General features: G+C 48.9%; 2 long non-coding RNA genes across 2 annotated transcripts in view; one reads left to right on the top strand and one right to left on the bottom strand.

The window, feature by feature from the left end:
• Positions 1–1035: 1035 nt before the first annotated feature.
• The window catches only part of 1700057H15Rik (RIKEN cDNA 1700057H15 gene), a 36334-nt gene continuing 26079 nt past the window's right edge, over positions 1036–11290 (bottom strand). The window contains exons 3-4 of the long non-coding RNA NR_040774.1: positions 2042–2089; positions 1036–1865 (exon numbers count right to left, since the gene is read on the bottom strand). This is a non-coding gene — a long non-coding RNA (RIKEN cDNA 1700057H15 gene). The remainder of the gene's footprint in view (positions 1866–2041; positions 2090–11290) is intronic.
• Positions 2567–7854, top strand: Gm31830. Its single transcript, XR_376633.4, has 2 exons — positions 2567–3116; positions 7239–7854. It is a non-coding gene; the product is annotated as a predicted gene, 31830 (long non-coding RNA).

Consider the following 11290-nt stretch of genomic DNA (forward strand, 5'->3'; position numbering starts at 1 on the left):
ACAAAAGAAGAAAATTGACCCATACCAGGAACACCAAAAACATGATTTGTAAAAAAAAAAAAGTAAAGAAAAAAAGAAACAAAAAGATAAATCAGGGGGCTGGAGAGATGGCTCGGTGGTTAAGAACCAGCTCGGTGGCTGCTCTTCCAGAGGTCTTGTGCTCAGTTCCCAGCAGCCACATGGTGGCTCACAACCATCTGTAATGGGATCTGACATCTTCTTCAAATGTACATGCAGATAGAGTACTCATATACATTAAATAAATCTTTTTTAAAAATTGACAAATTGGACATCAACACAGTTAAAAGCTTCTAATATCTGAGGGACACTGTTGGGAGGCTATAAGGTAAGCCATCGACCGAGTATTTGATAAAGAAAATATTAAAAAAAATTAATACCCCATAATAAGAAAACACAACCCAAATTAGAAACGAGCAAAATTCTGAACAGATACTTCACCAAAGAAGATATGTGGGTGGAAAAATGTTAATTAATCAAAAGAATCCAAAATTATTAATCATTAGGGAAATGTAAATTAAAACCATAATGAGATACTATAACATACTCATTGAAATGGCTAGAAAAAGAAAAAATTAAAGCAGGTTGCACCAAGCTCTGATAAAAACACAACACAACCAAGACTCTCACACATTGCTATGGAAAGACAAATGGGATAATGGCTTTGAAAGACAATTTGGACATTCATGTAGGTTAACATAACTTACCTATGTGGGACTGGAGAGAAAGCTCAACAGTGAAGAGCTCACTTAGCTCCTGGAGAGAACCCGGGTTCAGGTCCCAGCACCCACATCAGGTGGCTCACAAACTCCTCCAACTCCAGTGCCAGGGGATCTGATGCCCTTTTCTGGCCACTGTAGGCACCTGCAGTCATATGCACACTCTCTCTCTCTCTCTCTCTCTCTCTCTCTCTCTCTCTCTCTCTCTCTCTCTCTCTCTCTCATACATATATTATGCATATACACAATCCTTAAAGTAATAAAAACACAAAATAATAATAATCAAAACTTGCCTTATGAACCAGCAATCTCATTGTTAACTATTTACTGAGAAAAAAAATAAAAAAGAAAATATATTCACACAGAAACCTATATACATTTACAGCAGCTCTAATCATTCAAAAATTAATATGCTAAAAGATGGCAACAACCATCTTAATAAGTAAACAGTAATCTAAACAATGGAATATAGCCAGGAAAAGTCCTACTGCTGACTCGTGATACTCCCAGCATGAATCTGCAAAACACGAACCCCAGAGAAGGGATCCGGATCCCAGAAGCCTCACACTGGTTCCGTTCCTATTCATCTGCAGAAAGGGAAGACTGCAGGAAGGAAAAGCATCCCCCTCGCCATCGAGAAGCGGGGAGAAGGAATATGGTTGACTACAGTGCTGTGGGTGTTCTGGTTCATTCCAGCAGAGAAGTATGCACCTACCTAAGAGTGTCACCCTTCATCCAACTGTGTCCATAAAAAGGTGAATGAAGGCCAAGGGCGGTGGCATGTGCCTTTGATCCCAGCACTCAGGAGGCAGAGCAAATGGCTCTCTTTGAGTTTCAGACCAGCCAGGGCTACAGAGCGAGACCCCAACTTCAAGAAAAGGAAGCGAACAAAATCAATAAAGCCTGGTTTTGGAAAGACGGCTCTCAGTTCATTTCAAGTCCAAGCAGCCAACACAAGTTGGTTTCATGAGAAACACGGGGAAGGGAAAAGGAGAAGCCGGCAGGTGAGTGATTAGGAGAGCTGACGGGGAGCAGGGTCTGGTTGGACAGCTGACCCGTTGGCTGTTCAGACAGATGGACTTCCATCAGAGTGGACAGCTGAGCTACGCCAGACAGGACAGGAGCCTACTGAGGACAAGCAGCCAGACTCAGTTACACTGCAGAGCTTCCATCCTATCGAGGGTGACACCTCGGCAGCCTCAAGGACTTCAGAGAAGCATCAGTCTGATTCTCCACCCGACCAGACTCATCCACTTCACAAGGTTTACATAGCACCAACCTGGCACCTGGCATTTTTCACTCACCACAGCTGGCTTGTGTGGTCCATCTGATGTGCTTAGAGCCCTGTTGAACTGAAGGAGAGATGGACACACCGTCAGGGACAACCCAAGGCCACTCAGAAGGCAAGTGGTGGGAGTAAGTTTGTATCCAAACTGGACTACTCCCAAGCCAGATTTCTCCCCTTGGTACCACAGACTCCCAACAAGGATGTCAGGACACTCAGGTGTAAGGTTGAATGGAGGAAGTGGCTAACTCTACTTACAAAATTCATGTTTCTGTCAAGTTGGCCCTAATAATACTGTCACTAACCACTCCGTATGGAGTGACTTTTCATGCTCTGTCTCATTTTTAATTCTCCAAAGGGAATCATCTCTTTCACTTCTTCCAGGGTCCCCTCCTCCCAAGTTCAGGCCCCTCTGCCATCTTGATTACAAAAGATATAAACAGCTGGCAGCTTTGTTTTAGCAGCTGTGTCCCCAAAGCCTGGCCTGGCCGGATCCCCGGTCCCTGGCTGGCCCCTCGGTCAGATTCAGATGAGGGCACAGGAAGGCATCCCTGATGACTATCAACCTCTGTTCCTCTCAGGGTCTCAGTGACTCAGACCCCCCACATCCAAGGCTGACCTCTGCTGTGGGCTTCTCAGGGCCTGAACCAAGACCCAGCTGAGCTGCTGTCCAGGATGAGTACAGGAAGTGGCTGTGGCTGCTATGGCAACGAGGCTTTGCACTGTCTGCCCAGAACAAAGAGGGCTTTCTTGGCCCTCGAACCCTGTGGCCAGCAGGCTGTGAACATCGCCATCTAAGAAAAGCCTGTATCATCTCAGCTGTCCAGCCCCCCACTCTCTCCTGTGGCAGACATCTCAGTGGCATTTTCCATCTGGAGCCTGGGGATGCTCCCTGCTTCTCAGGGAGATGGATGAGAAAGGATGACGATGAAACAGAAAGTGGTCCAGAGACTCAAAGATGTGTACCCCAGAGAGCCTATATTAGTTAGGCTTCAGGCCACTATGGCGAAATACCTTATAGAAGGATTTCTTTTGGCTCCAGGCCTTAGGAGATTCAGCTCCTCATTTATAGGGAAGGCGTGGCCGGGCAAGAGGTAAGCATGGTTTAGGGGGAGGCATAGCACATGGTGGGAGGGGAATGGCATGGTACAGGTCGGGGGTGGGGGATGGTGGGGAGGCAAGGCATGGTACGGGGTGGGGGTGGGGTTGGAGGGGAGGTGGGGAGGCCATGGTACAGTGGGAGCTGTCAGCACCGAATATTAATGACACTAAACAGGAAATACAGAGTTCAGGCTGGGACCGGCTGAACTCTATAAGTCTGAAGCTATGGTCTTACAGCCTATGTCTGCCAACTAGTAATATCCAAAAGGGTGCCACAGCCTCACAACTCTTGAGGACCAAGAGTTGCAAACACAGGAGCCCGATGGAGGGCATTTCACACTCAAACCATAACAGCTCCCTGGCCCTGTGACGCTTAACATTCAAATAGACAGGCAGGAATTGTCCTCGGGTCAGCAGCTCAGGTTCAGCTCAGATGGGTCCTGGCAGCCTTTCTGCCATTCTCAGTCTGGGCCTCAGCCAAGCTTTCTACTGTCCCTCCAGGCACAGAGGCTGTGTTTCAGACGCACACACCTTAGCTAATGGCGCTAGCCGACAAGTGGCTTCCAGATACCCACCTTGCCACCACTGGACCCAAAAAGCTTACACTGAAGGCAGGATAGCCATTGTTGGCCTTCAAACACCTAGGCCAGATCAAGCTTTGGAAACTCTCCAAGGCTAGGTAGACAGCTGGAAAGCTATTGGGTCCAAAAGAAGGGTCACAGAGTTGAGAGGGTCACCGAGTGGGAAGGGTCAAGGATATGGTTCCAACCTAAAACCTAGTGTGGGGAAGGGATACGACGACATAGGAATGAGGTGAAGTTGGGCAGCCCCGGCAGAATCCAGAACTAGCTGTGGACTTGAGGCAGGCTCTGCTTTCTCTAGGCCTTCCATGGTCCTATGGCCACCCTCCTCCAGCCACTGATGGACACTGCTGCTCCCCTTGGCGTCAATTGAAAGGGCTCTGCAGGAAGCCCCTGTAAGTCTAATCTTGAATGCACTATCAGGAAGTGATCCTCTCCTGTGGTGCTGCTCTGTTGCTTTTAAGCGAACTGCACAGTGAGGACTTTTGCTGCGCTCACATGCACACAGTCGCGCTGTGAAGCAGGAGGTTGCAGTTCCTGCTGCATCGTGGCAGTCCCAATGGCTATGGCAGCACTGTTCATTGGTCAGGGACGTCATACAAATTCCCTCATCTGTTAAAAAAGTACCGTATCTAACCAGGAGCTCTCTTCACTTCCTTCCGATTCTGACATTCTGTGGGCAAGATTGCTCCAACGAATTTTTAAATTACTTGGGAAGATAGGACTCAGAAGGTGGCTCAGTGTGTAAAGTGCCAGTCATGAAGACCTGAGTTTTGGTCCCAAACACCCATGTAAAAGCTGGATCCGCCGGGCGTGTGGTGGTGCACACCTTTAATCCCAGCACTCGGGAGGCAGAGGCAGGCAGATTTCTGAGTTCGAGGCCAGCCTGGTCTACAGAGTGAGTTCCAGGACAGCCAGGGCTACACAGAGAAACCCTGTCTCAAAAAAACAAAACAAAACAAAACAAAACAAAAACAAAACAAAACAAAACAAAAAAGCTGGATCCAGTGGCCTACACTGTATCCCAGTATGCATAGGGGGCAGAGAAGAAAGACATGTGGACTCCTGGAGCCCAATGGCCAACTAGCCTAGCCAAACAGACACTGCAGGTCCAGTGATAGACCCTACCACAGAAAATAAGGTGGAAAGAGCTCAAGGCATTTTTGACTTGTTCACCATTGACTCCATTCTCCACAGGAAACCACGCTCATGTGTATCTGCACCTACCCATGCATACACTGACATGTGTATCTGCACCTACCCATGCATACACTGACATGCGATGATTTCAGCTTGAGAACCAATGTATTAGTATCAGCAAGGCTTTGGGGGAGAAAACACACACACACAACATACACACATAATACACACATACTAACACACACACATAATACCCATGTACATAGCACACATACATATAACACATACAACACACACATATAACACACAGCACACAAATATAACACACAGCACACACATATAACACACAGACAGCATACACATATAACACACACACACTCACATTCTTCATATCTTTAAGAGCCTGAAGCCCAGTGCCCATGAAGTGTGAGTTCATCTCCTGACTCTGCTTTCTGGTCACATGGCCTCAGACAAAGCACTTTCTGGTTGTCTCCAAGCCTTGGTTCCTCCTCTCAGAGAATGAAGCTAAAAGCAGTATCTGTGTCTCTTCCTTGCTGTGCTTTCAGTGCAAAACATATGTTACGTTCTCTGCCACTGTTTGGCAGACAGGAAATGATAAAGAGCAGAATGTGACCATTGATATGTGTTGAATGAATGAATGAGAAACAGGTCAAGAGGAAAGACATATGGCATGTTTTCTTATGTGAAATCAGTGGGGTGTGTGTGTGTATGTGTGTGTGTGTTCAAAGAAGATGGGAGTGACTATCAAAGAAAGAGGGATCAATGAGTGGTGAACATGGGGGATAAACAGGGGTTGAATATGAACAAGGTTTTATATATGTGTATATGCATATGTGTGTATATATATGTGTGTATATATATATATATATATATATATATATAAAACTTTTTTACATATCTTATATGTTAACTTTAAGTGGGACATGGTGGCATATACCTACAACCCCAGGATTCAGGAGGCTGAGGCAGGAAAATTGTTGCACATTCAAAACCAAATTGACCTATATAGCTAGTTCGAGGCTAGCCTCCATTGCATAGCATATCCGTGTCTCAAAAAAAAAAGTGATTGATTTTTTTCAGAGGAGTCAAGGGTACTTTCTACTTTCTGCACTTGCAGCTTGCCTCAAGTAAGCATGACCTGGGTGTGCAACTTTCACTAACTTCTGATCCAGGCGGCCCCTCTAGGATCAGTCTGTAACTGGCAGGTCTCCTCCCCTCTCTTGTCCACTGTCTCCCCTTTCTTTATCGCTCCCCAACCCCATACCCCTCAGGTATGCTTTGTCTCAGAATCCACTTCTTGATTCTCTGAGACTGCTGATCTCTATCAAGGAGCCCAATTAGAGGAGGGCTCCTGCCCTGTGATCTCTGAGCAGTGTGGGTAAAGAGCCACACCCAAGCAAAAGCCAACAAGGAACAGGACATCCAAGAGTGAGTGACAGCCAACGGACACTGTGGGACTGAGGTCACAGATGTCCAAGTAGGAAAAGCAAGCCCTATTTTCTGGGGGCTGTTCCTCACGCTCCTAATTGAATCTGATCCAGGATAGGGGACTCTGTAGTCCAAAGTCAGCTGATAGAAGCCTCACACTGTAGACAGGGATGCAGAAGATGCTCCTGGGCCACAAAGAGGAGTGCACAGTAGTCAGAGTGGTCAATAAGGACCCAGGAAGTCCCTTGGGAAGAAATCCCTGTCTTCTGAAAGAGTGCAGAAGCCAAGACTGGAACTACTCGGAGCTTGGGAAGCTCATGTTCGAGCCTGTTTCCTGGAAGCAACCCCCACCTCCTTTACCCAAGCAAGCCCCAGTGTAGATGACAGATACAACAAAGACCAGCGACCAGGGAGCCACATGTCAGCATCTGGGGCTGTATCCTGCAGGCCTACCAGAGCTATGCAGAGGCTCAGGGACTAAGGGGAGCTTGGGAAGATCGATGGCCACAGGACAGTGACTGGGGGCGACTTCTGTCTCTCACACCTTACAGATCCATCTCTGGCACAGCCAGAAGCAGAGCTGAGCCTGTGTCTGGAGGCAAAGCGTCCCCGGGCAAAGGGAGGACCTCTGGGAGCTAGGACAGGTTGTGGAAATTAAGGACCACCCTGGGCTAGGCCAGATAGCCCGGCTGCCCAGCTTCAGGCTGCCTTCCCAGCCCTCCAGGGTCCTCAGCCCAACAGCCTCAAATTATCCTGCCATTAGTGGTGATCCATCCCTTCTGAGCGCCCGTGCCATTTCATCACACCGTCTCAGCATCCAACATTAGGAGATAACTGCGCTCACAACATATGTCATTACTCATTAAGGGACTTTTTCTGGATTATGGCTGGGGCTTAATGACTTGTTAAAGATGTTTAACACTTACAATTTTGTTTTTAATTTAGGAAGCAGCATGATCAAACTGCGCCCTGAGACTCTCTTCTCGATTTGGTGAAATCTGGAGATGGGCCGGCTCTGAGGCTGCCTGTGCAGGGGAGGTGATCCTTAAATTGAATTGCAGCCCTCGGAGGGGTGTTTGCCCCGTCAGCTGCTGCCAGGATCTGACATGTTAATGGGGCTGAGGAAACAATGGGTTTCAGAGGTAATTGCTGAAGCAATGACTTCCAGGCAACATTTGACTTAAAAGAAGTGCTGTTGCTGAAGGGAGGGGCAGCTCTACTCCAGAACTCCAGCCTGCGTCTATGCTTAACTCTGGTGGGCCTGCACCCTGCAACCCCAGATGCTGACACGTGGCTTCCTGGGCACTGGCCTTCGTTATGTCTGTCATCTACAGTGGGACTTGCTTGGGTAAAGGAAGTTTGGGATGCTGCCAGGAAAGGGGCCGGAAGGTGAGGTTCCTGATGAAACATTTGGGAAAGCAGACTCCAGAGGCAGAAGGGCCTGAGACTCCTCATGCCCCACTGCACATGGGCTGCCATCCCTGGAGACCTCTGTGGTCTTGCACACAGTGCACCATGGATTTGGTATAAAGGGTCGTCCTTGCTGTCCCAAAGGAAGCCATCTTTCTTGTCCTTTCTGTACTGCTTCCGTCTCTGGAGTACCAGGCTCAGAAAGCCCTCTTCTCTCTCAGTGGCTGCCAGGTTCAGAACCCTGGAAGCAGCTGCCTGAGCCACCAGGCCAGACCTCGGAGAAGGCAGGCCTCATAAGACCATCCATCACACAAAAGCTGCTGAGAGTGGACAAGATTCAGGCCAGGTCCCAGAGATCTCAGAGTGTTCTGGGCTTTGCCTAAGCCCTTCTGGGCTTTGGGCTTTGGTGGGGTGATCTCTTCCTATCCCTCGAGGATCAGAGTCTATCAAGAAAATCTAGCTCCCTGACTATGGAAGCTGTCAAACTGGGGGAATCCTGAACTATTAATGAATCCAGCGAGAGTCTCCTCATGATAAGAGGTATAGGTGGATTCTGTGTGTCCTGCAGTGATAAGCACTAGCATACTGTAGACAGCAGCACGTGGGAGAAGTTAGCCAGCAGAGGAGAGAGCCCCTCCCTGTGTAGTAGGGAATTGATTCATGTCCAAGAGTCAAAGCCAGAGCCCTTTCCTTCCTATACCAAGGTCCCCAAAGCTCTGAGGCCCCCCCATACCAGGGCCCCATTTTAATAATAAAGAGATTACCACAGGGGATCACAGACAGACCAGAGCTTCCCAGGACAAAGGGCGGGCTGCCTTCCATAGCCTCTACCTACCCAAATGCACATGCTGCCCTTAGCTCCTCTGTAGTGCTATCCTTCTTCCCAGAAAGCATCGCATACATCCCACCCATGCATCCTCCAAGCCCCAGGCCTCCCCTCCTCCAGGTCTTTACAGAGCCTCACCTAGTCATCTCTCACTGGACAGAGCTGCTCAGAAGCACATCCTTCTATGGGACCAGTAGATCTGACCTAGTGTGACCTGGCAGTTAGAAGGCAGATAGAAGTAGTCTGCCACGTTTGGGAAAGAGAGAGGAAAGAAGAGAGAAGGAAGAATGAGAGAGAGGAGAGAGAGGGTGGGAAGGGAGGGGGTAGGGAAGGAGGGAAGGGAAGAAAAACATCAGTAACTTTTCTGTAGAGAAAGAGAGGGAAAAGCCACACACCAGAGTTCATGTGTCAGGTTCTACCTCAAGGACTCCCGCTCACCCCTCAGCTTTTAGAAATTTCACTTTGGATTTATTTTCTACCTTGATGGAAAGAGATTGCACTGTCACAGACCAGCAGTCCTATCTCTCATTTTCCCTCTCTCTCTCTCTCTCTCTCTCTCTCTCTCTCTCTCTCTCTCAAGACAGGGTTTCTCTGTGTAGCCCTGGCTGTCCTGGAACTCACTTTGTAGACCAGGCTGGCCTTGAACTCAGAAATCCGCATGTACCACCACTGCTCTGCACAGTAGTCCTATCTCACTGGCCGTGTGTGTGTGTGTGTGTGTGTGTGTGTGTGTGTGTGTGTGTGTGTGTGTGTGTGTGTGTGTGTGCATGTATATGTAAGTGTGGTAGAAGAATTTGTATAAACTGTAGGCACAGACTCTGAAGAACTCCAAAGCCTTTACTGTGCAGGGTCTAACACACACATCCTGGGGAAGCCATGCTGTGTTCCCAAAGCTTTGTGATGGCGAAAATGGCAGGACTTCACATACTCTCATTCTCCTTTACTATTGAAACCATCTGGGTCACTGTCTGAGAGGTGAGTAGGTTTTTCTTTGATTTTACGGCTCTCTCTCTCTCTCTCTCTCTCTCTCTCTCTCTCTCTCTCTCTCTCCCCCTCCCTCCCTTCCCCTCCCCCTCCCCCTCCCTCTCTCTCTCTCTGACATCTTTGTTTGCTTTCCTCTGAGACTCCACAAAGCAGGTGAGCCTAAGGCCTCCTCACACCCCCTTCCGTCTCATGCTGTGTCAGTAGCATGAGGGACCCAACAAGCAGGTCCTCCTTACAGAATCTGCCACAGGCTGTGATAGACAAGTAGGGGGCTGGAGGCCTCACACACTGTCCTCCTGGAGCCACGAGAGTTCAGGCAGCAGCAGTGTGGGAAATGAGTCGGCCATCTCACAAGTCATAGAAGGAGAGATTTGGTGGCTGAACCCTCCATGTGATCGGAGCCCCAGGGGCTAAGTTACTGTAGAGAGCAGACTTCATAGATCCCATTGCTGGAACCAAGCATATGATAACCAGCAGCTATGGAGAGGAAGGGCTCGTTTTGACTCATAACTCAAGTGGGTGCATCAGGAGTGTGAGGGGGCTGGGCACATCATACCCAGGGTCCAGAATCAGACAGGGACAAGAAGTGCGGCCAAGCTAAGGCTCCACCTCCAGGTCTGTCTTTATGATCCACTCCCTCCAGACTCCACCTCCAGCCTTACTCCCAGCTGGGGACCAAGTGTCGAACACATGCATCCTTGAGAGACATTCTAAATCCATTCCACTACGATGTACTCCGCCCAAATCCCTATCCTGCTACTCACTGGGATGAGCGAGCTTGGGCAGGTGACTTCAGCAATCTGGGTTCTCTTGAACAGTTCCAGGCACACAGTGAACACTGAAAACCCAAGTTCCCATTACAGCTAGGAAAGCTGTCATACAAGAACGATGTCTCCCACTGTGGGCATCCCTTACTGTAGACATGCCCCACTATGGACACCCCCCACTGTGGGCATTCCTTAATATAGACATTCCTCACTGTGGGCCTTGGGTGTCCCCCACTGTGGACATCCCAAGGCCTGGCTCTTCCTGCTCTCCCTTCCTCTCTTAGCAACTCCACAGGTTACCCTTGAAGAATGCCTTGGCCAGGAGATGTTTCCTGTTCTGAGCCACTTTGTAGTGACAGAAAAACCAAGAGGGACCAGAGAAAGCTCTGTCCTGAATCACGCCTGGGCTGTCACTCTAGGAATGGAGGCACTGAGTGATATGCACGTACGTCTTCTGAAAGAGTTAAAAGTGGCGGAGTCTTGACCTCTTGTCCCCCAAGGACGGACACACTGATGTATACTCCAGTCAGTACACTAGGGTGTACTGATGGTCCAAGTTTCTGAGAAATGTAAGTCGCAAGCATTATTCTTAGCTTCAGTTCTATGGGTAGAGGTACATGGAGGGGTACGTGTGTTCACATAAGTACAGCTCTACATAAACACACACATGAACCTGTCCGGTGAGCCATGTGGCCTGCCAAGCTACCCCTTTCCCAGGCTACCAGACATGATAGGGAAAACCCATCTGTTGGAAGGCACTACCTAGGATGAGCTATCTGGATCTGAAGCACGGCATGGCTTTCCTGGCTGGGAAGACCCCCCTATGTCACACACAGGAATGTTCTGGTCAGCACTGCTCCACTGAAAAAGCCCCTGTCTACTTCACAGGGAACCCCCAGCTGAAAGTCTTGGCTTCAGCTAGCTGGCAACCAAGGCCACTGAGATAGGTACACCATCCATCCTGACCGGACTGGAGCATGCTGTGCCTCTCCCCACCCCACCCCACCCCA

Source organism: Mus musculus, chromosome 4 (assembly GCF_000001635.26).
Source record: "Mus musculus strain C57BL/6J chromosome 4, GRCm38.p6 C57BL/6J".
Lineage (NCBI taxonomy): Eukaryota > Metazoa > Chordata > Mammalia > Rodentia > Muridae > Mus > Mus musculus.